This window comes from Palaemon carinicauda, chromosome 1 (assembly GCF_036898095.1).
Source record: "Palaemon carinicauda isolate YSFRI2023 chromosome 1, ASM3689809v2, whole genome shotgun sequence".
Classification (NCBI taxonomy): domain Eukaryota; kingdom Metazoa; phylum Arthropoda; class Malacostraca; order Decapoda; family Palaemonidae; genus Palaemon; species Palaemon carinicauda.
This window is the reverse complement of record NC_090725.1, coordinates 140,045,527-140,053,026: the sequence shown is the minus strand read 5'-3', so window position 1 is coordinate 140,053,026 and position 7,500 is coordinate 140,045,527. Positions and strand designations below refer to the sequence as shown.

Below are 7,500 nucleotides of genomic sequence, written 5' to 3'. Positions count from 1 at the left end.
TGAAAGCATTCTGCAAAATGAAGAAACGAATTAGGCTATATTGTAAATAAATCATTCTGGAATAGCCTTGCCTAGGGTAAATTATGGAAATAATAGCCTAAACTAAGATGAATTACAAAATGAATAGCATAGCCTAAGCTAAATAGACTTGACTACAGTAAATTATAAAAATAACAGCATAGCCTAAGATGAATTAAAAAATGAATAGCTTAGCCTTACCTAAAATAGACTTGACTACAGTAAAAGCAAATATTTTCCACAATCTTACCATGAGGGTCATCACTTTAATGTCAAATTGCTGGCATGCAGCCCTTCCAGACTTTTTCTGTCAGTCTGGATGAGGTTTTTGGGGTATGTAACTGAAAGAGGATAAATGTCATTAGAACTTGCAAAATACAAGGAAAGTCACATAAAAATATTTTTGGCAGGTGGGTGTGGCAGGTTTAAGACTCGCACAGTAGCCTAGCGTATGTGCACGGGTCGTCCCAACAAAAAAGACTTTTCAAGCTTGAATATTACTCTAAATATTAATCATAGTCACTTCTTATTAACAACACATCTTATTTAATACTTATAGTCACTATATATATTGCCCATGAAACGGTATTAAAAAAAAAGAAAAACACTCGTAACTTTAGCCTAAAATAAAAACCTCCTGCGCTTTTTATAACTCATTTTCACTTGTGGTACTTATTTTCATTGAAAAGTATGAACACAATCACTTTTTCGCTTGTTTTCTCACTTATAAAATTACTAATACTTGGAATTCCCGTGTACAGCTTGTATCCATAAGGGTGTTTCTGGTCTGCATTTTTTAAAATGTCATGGCGTCAATTTTGATTGGGTCATTTTTATTTACACTAATATTGCATGTTTATAACAACTTTCACTTATGAAATCTATGTCAACTTGATCCTGCCAAATTCAGTCATAGGACACTATATTAGTTGACCAAAAATTTATATTTGACAACCGAAAAAACAAAAAACTTACCTTGTAAAGAAACGAAGAGGGTAGCGGTATTGGCAAATGGTGTCGTTGTGGAGTGTCTGCTTCTTCTTCCTCACTAGCAGTGTCATCATGAGATGCGATATTGTCTTTTGTTTTTTGATGATGTATGGGTCTTCCCCATATACGAATTATACCCACCTTACTACACTGGATAAGGTAAGTCTACAGTATAGTGCAGTACAGTGCGCAACACTACAGTAGTCATCGGTACACTTATAATAAATACACTGATACTGTAGTGTATATTACTATGATGTACTTACAATACTATCACTACCGTACAGCTTAACTGTGTTGAAAGTGTTTACTTTTTCGTTCAGACGACTCACACTGTTTAGGAACTCACTGCACACGTAGCCTACATTTACATATTGTAGAGTACAGTATATATAGTAATTTACATACAGTACTGTATAGTATAGTTAATAAACAATACTCAACATTTCTGTAATACTGTACTGTAAAATATGTATACAATGATACTGCATTTAAGATTAACTAAGTGTATGTATTTTATACAAAGACCACTAACCATTTTCGTATGAAGTTCTACGCAGAACTATTGACGCATGACGCCACTCCTGATGTGTTGTCTCTTACACAGTACTGTAGGGAATCACACATCTAGAGTACATTACCCATTAAATATAAACAATGTCCTAGAGTATGTATTACCATATACAAATACATATTTCTTTTACATGAAAACGTGATTCTTCTCAAAAAAAAAGAACAAAGCTGGAGTTGTACAAACGAGGAAAGACAGTGTAAGATTGAGGCCGAGTCAGCATGAGATGGTCTGTTGTACTGAGTGAAGAGGGAAGTAGTGCTAAGCGAGCTGGGTGAAAAGGAGCGCAGGCTGTTTGAAATTGTTGCATGGCGAGAGTACTTCTCGCACGCTTACGAACATGTAATTTTTTATTCAATAGGTTCTCTATGTCGCGAACGAGCAAAATCGCGAAGAAGGAAATCGTTTAAAGCGAGGGCGGACTGTAAGTTATATATATATATCAACTACTACACTCATCAGCAAAACAGAAAAATTCCAAACACAAACTGCGCCATTTGGTCTGTGTTTCTCCCTTCTTGTAAATTAGCCAAGCCTTTCTAATATATCTTTCATATTACAAATCCAATACCAAAAAAGTTTTCTTTTGTGTCCTTCCCCTTACCACTTAGGAATTAACGTTTTCATCAACCTGTTACCCTCTATTCTTACCACAAAACCATGTTGAAACAGTTTGCTTATCTCTTCCCACCCATCCTCACTGTTTTACATTAATTTAATATATATTATTGCTCTTTCCATATGTTCTATCCAACTTACTATACATATACCACGAGAACCATTATTGATCTCAAGAGCTCAATCTTGTTTTTTTTTCTTTTTTTTTTTTTTTTGACTATTCAAACTTATCCTCATATACTCTTACCTTACCGCCCAAATTTTTTGCCAGCTTCCTATAACTGTTCAAACAGAGATTGGAATGTATGATATGAATTTAGTAAATAAAAAAAATAACCGTGTTAATAATTTGTTATGAACAGGACATGCGGAATATGTGAGGAAAGAAGAAACGAGGCAGGTATAAGGATAGGGCAAATGAAACAAATTGATCTGTATGGAATAAAAGTGAAAGTTGCTAATTTAAATGAAATCCACGCCAATATATGTTTTGATAAGGAATACCAAAATTCTTTAGAAACATTGGGATATGACGATGCAAAACTTTTCAAGTTCTTATGGTCATGTAGAAGCAAAAGAAGTAAGATTAAAAAAAAAAAAAAAAAAAAAAAAAAAACCTTGGGGAAAAGAGTCTATGAGGTTTCAGGAAGTTATGAGTTGATAAAATGACTGAAATGTTATCACATAGGATATTCAACATTTGGGCCATACGAGAAATAACTTTGATAACTACGTGTAACGTATATTGAAGCGCTGTTGGTAAGCATTTTTGTTTAATATAGGACATTTTATATATATATATATATATATATATATATATATATATATATATATATATATAAATATATATATATATATATATATATATATATATATATATATATATATATATATATATATATATATATATATATATATATATATATACCTTCTGCACAACGAATTTGAATTTTACTAGTCAACTAGAAGATGAAATGTGCTATATATACCGTTCGTGATACAGCTGATTTTTCGACCAGCAGAGGTAATAGTGTAGGGGATATCAGGCAAATCATCCAAATGATGATACAAGCATCAAATTTGGCACACTTGTTCTCCTAGTTATACTTATCAAATCTGCCCGATTGCCCAAATGAAAATTCAAGATAGCCGCCACTTTTCAAGATGGCCGCCAAATTAGCAGCCCAAAGTTAACGTTTTGCTTAGATGTATATGTAGTTTTTTGAGTTGCATGGTTTAGGGTACATATAGGTTCCTATTTTTCAATGCTATTGAAGTAGATTTTAATGTTTGTGAAGCCCATTGACACATTTTTTTCCATAGGATTTATTGTTTTTGAAGTAAACTGATAAATGTGCTTCCAAATTTAGTTGGTAAAAGTACAGCGGTACGTATTTTTCTCACTAATTTTTTTATTGCATATCCGTGGAAAACAGTGTTATCTCACTAGATACTCTAGATAAGGATAGCACACCGAAGATCACAGAATGTGACAGAGTATGTTTAGCTCAAATCTTTCAAATGAATGAAATTGGTGAAGTTCTTAAAGTAGTGATTGTCAAGGACAACCAAGACCCAGTGGTGACATCACTGCTGTGAAACTCAGCATGGAGTTCAGTGTCAGGTAAGTGGGAAATTTAAGTTGATATTATGCTGCAATAACCTAATAGTATCTGAAATTCTGCCTAACTAACTTCAAATTAGTCAGGCAGCCGCACTTGAATGGACAGGACGTGCCAGCGCAGAAAAGCTGATGCAAGGATAACAGGATTACATGGGACTTGTGACACTACAGTAGATGGATGATTGGACTGGGTGTAGAGCACGGTGCAATAACATATTTATATCCCACATAGGAGAGTGTTTATCATGCATGTATAGAGTGGAAAAGGATAAAATGCCCCCCCCCCCCCCCTATTTGTAGCACTGGCCAGAAAACCTAGTTTTATTGGAAAATCGTGAAATACTAATTGAACCAAGTGTTGTCTATCTCAAGAGGTTAAGAAAGATCTAAAATTCAGTAGGCCAATTCCGCAAGTTAGGGATTGATGGATATATGACCATGGCAAAACATGTTTCTCTGTCTCACTCAATGTACTGCTAATCAAGTTAGACCCTGCAACACTTGACGAAGGTGGTGGGGTAGAAGAAACCTTGAGACAAAAGAAGGTACTATATGATGAGAATTACAGGCTTCTATTTAACAACACAAAGTTAAGCATAGGAGAAAACAGACCTACCTCTGCAGGTATAAGTAAGATCCCAGCTAAAACACATGAATGTCTCTTTTGCAATTGCAAAAAGGCGGGAGGCGGGGGCTTAGAGATACAATGACTATGCAAGCGAATAAGAGGATAACGAATATGCAGAAACGATCAATGATAAGAAATTCCTTGCCAAACTAAGTGCAGGAGATGTCATAGAACAATAACTGAAATATTCCCCCCCCCCCCCTTGCTTTGTATTATATAACCATTGAGTAAATACAGCTAAAGCCGTCATGTCATTGCAGCAGTGTGTCCCACGCACATTCACAAAGCTATCTATGAACAAATGTGGTCAGAGCTAAAGTGTGTTGTGTGCATTTGCAAGCCATTACCTGTTTAAATTGCTACAAATTATTTACAGAAATTTTGAAAATGCCATTTATGATACAGGAATGATTAAATATATATGTTGATATTATAAATAGTACATCAGTTTTTAGAGAGAGCGAAAGTGGGTGGGGGTTATAAATAATGAATTAAATATTTTACTCTATGAGTAAAAAAATATGTCAGCAAATCCTAGATTTATCTTTATGCTAAAAAATTTTCCCTATAGTAAACCATAGTCACACTTTGTATTTATTATTAACAAAATAACAATACCTAATGTGCTTGATTCCAAATTGGGAATACTTGTTTTTTTATTTACGTAATGTCTAGGGAAATGTTCTACAGCTGTAAAAAGTAATTCTTTCATATGTTTTTTTTTCTTTTTTACATTTTTGAATTTCTCAACATATATGAATGAGTTCAACTAGTTCAACAACTACCTCTGTCGTGACAGTTTTAATTTTTTTTTTTTTTTGCGCTTATGATTCAGTAAATATTTCTTCACATAAATCATGCTGACCTATTGAAATACTAGGTGGTTTTATTTTTCTGGTTAAAGTAAACAACGTCAATAATATACTAACATAAAAAATGTAAGGTGTTGTAGTTATACTGATACTATACATAACACATGCTAAGGTAGATCAGGTGAACTAAGGCTAATAAAGATATTTCAATGGTCTGTGACAATGTAGTCTGTATAGATTGGGCTGTGGTTGGCCTCAACTTTAAGGCAAAGTTGAATATTTTCATTTTTCTATGATAATACAAAGGCAACTGGTCTTAACTTTCCATTGTCTTCTCTTTGCCTTTCTTTCCCGGGTTAGGGAAAATAATAAAAGACAATTCCAGGATTTTAAAACAAGAATTGCTGCAGTTTAGGAAAAAATTATACTGCACGTGGCTGTTTACCTTCACTATCTTGAGATTTCATGACCGCGTCTGTTCATAGATATCGCTGTCGTGCAATCTGGGACATTTTTCCCTATTGACAGAACCAACATGATTCCTCTAGTTGTATCCACTCTATAGTATAACTAAGATCAAGCCTACCTAAAGGTGCAGGAGCAAGAGTAAGCACAGGAACACTGCAAGGAAGTATATCCAATTGTTTTCTCTGAACTAGTCACTTACATTAGTGAGATGAAAAATGCTAGTGAAAGTAGAGATCCACTCATTTTTAAGCTTGCTGGCTTGCCCATGTATCACAAGAAGAGTCTGGAATAGCTTGTTGTTGGATCGCCTGATGTTCCTTCTACTCGTCTCAAAGCCCAGTAACATTTTCACATTCCCAAGCTGCAAGCTCATTGTAAAGGGCGAGACATCAAAGTACAATAAAGTGATCCATCTAGTGAAAGCTGCTAAGATAATAAGGCAAGACATGCTCCATCATAAGTCAAATTACAGCAGCACCTTTCACGACACAGACCTATAACGAACTGTACCACCGTCACTGCTGCATTTTATATGCATGGCTAAACATGATGAATCTAAATCTGATCTTTCTATATCAACTCTTCCAGTACAACTGCTTTGGGGAATACAAGGAAGGAGTGGATGTCCACAGGCATTCCAATGACTGTGAAACACTTTTTGCAATCTACATGAGCCTGTATGTGAGTACCAAGACAGCATGTCTTATGGCAGGATTCTAGAAATATTAGTACATCTAGGAAAAGCAGTTGTTGCACAATATGTTGAAGATGGAATAATCTGACCCCAGCAATGGAAAACATAAATCACAATCTGACTACGATCATAGCTCAAACATCGTTCCATGGTACAATTGTGTCCATTTTCCAACACCCCAGCACTGAAAATACTGGCGATGAATGTGAGCCTCTCAAACTGGAGTCAGAAGAGAAAATTAATAAAGTTTCAGAGCTTCCAGAAGCATATACCAATATTCGACCAGCATACATCACGCAAAACCCCAATCCTCCTCCAATGGCAAGCCAATCCTTACCAGCACAACAGTCGATCTTGTCACACTTGAAAGAAGAATATTCTTGGTTGGAGGAAGTCTTCCTCATTGAGGATGTGCCTGATGCAGTCAGTATTTCAGGATCAACCCACCATGCAATGCAGAAGCAAATCCAGCCATTTGAAGTAAGTATTTCAGCAATAATACCTCTGTAGTGAGATCAAGCTCACTCTGTTGCAACAATGAAGCATGTCATGGCGAAGGTCCATGATACAGTGGCTTTCCTGAGCCCAGGCTGCTGATCAACCGTTGCATGCAACTCAGTTCCATCAACAAAGAACAGAGAACACACAAAGCATGCAGCCCATCAGGCTTGGATCAACAGGGGTCAGGCAACCATCTCCAGTCCAGACACGAACAGTTCTGCTAAATTGGGGTGGATACAGAAAGGGGAGATATGGCCGATATGTTGGACAACTCTAAATCTTGTTGCAGCAAGCTGTTGAAAACTGACAAAGTGTTCCTGAGTGTCCTGTAAGAAAGGCTGCAGAGGAAGAAGCAAGTGCTTACAGTCAGTGCTTCTCTGCACATCACTCTGCAGTGGTATGGTTTGAACATTGTGGCATAAAGCTTAGGAAATGAAAACCGGACTATCTGACATCCACTTAAAAAAATAAAAAAATAAAATCTTGAAAATTATATATTATTTTGTCTTATAGGCAATAAATTCTTCACCTGATGGTGATGCTGCAACGATTTTTGGTATCGGATGAGGCTGTTAG

At 35.7% G+C, this 7,500-nt stretch overlaps 1 long non-coding RNA gene across 1 annotated transcript in view; it reads right to left on the bottom strand.

The window, feature by feature from the left end:
* The window catches only part of LOC137643274 (uncharacterized), a 2,131-nt gene extending 805 nt beyond the window's left edge, over positions 1–1,326 (bottom strand). Inside the window, exons 1-3 of the long non-coding RNA XR_011044925.1 lie at positions 994–1,326; positions 269–359; positions 1–10 (exon numbers count right to left, since the gene is read on the bottom strand). The exon at positions 1–10 is cut by the window's left edge and continues 805 nt beyond it. This is a non-coding gene — a long non-coding RNA (uncharacterized lncRNA). The remainder of the gene's footprint in view (positions 11–268; positions 360–993) is intronic.
* Positions 1,327–7,500: the final 6,174 nt, after the last annotated feature.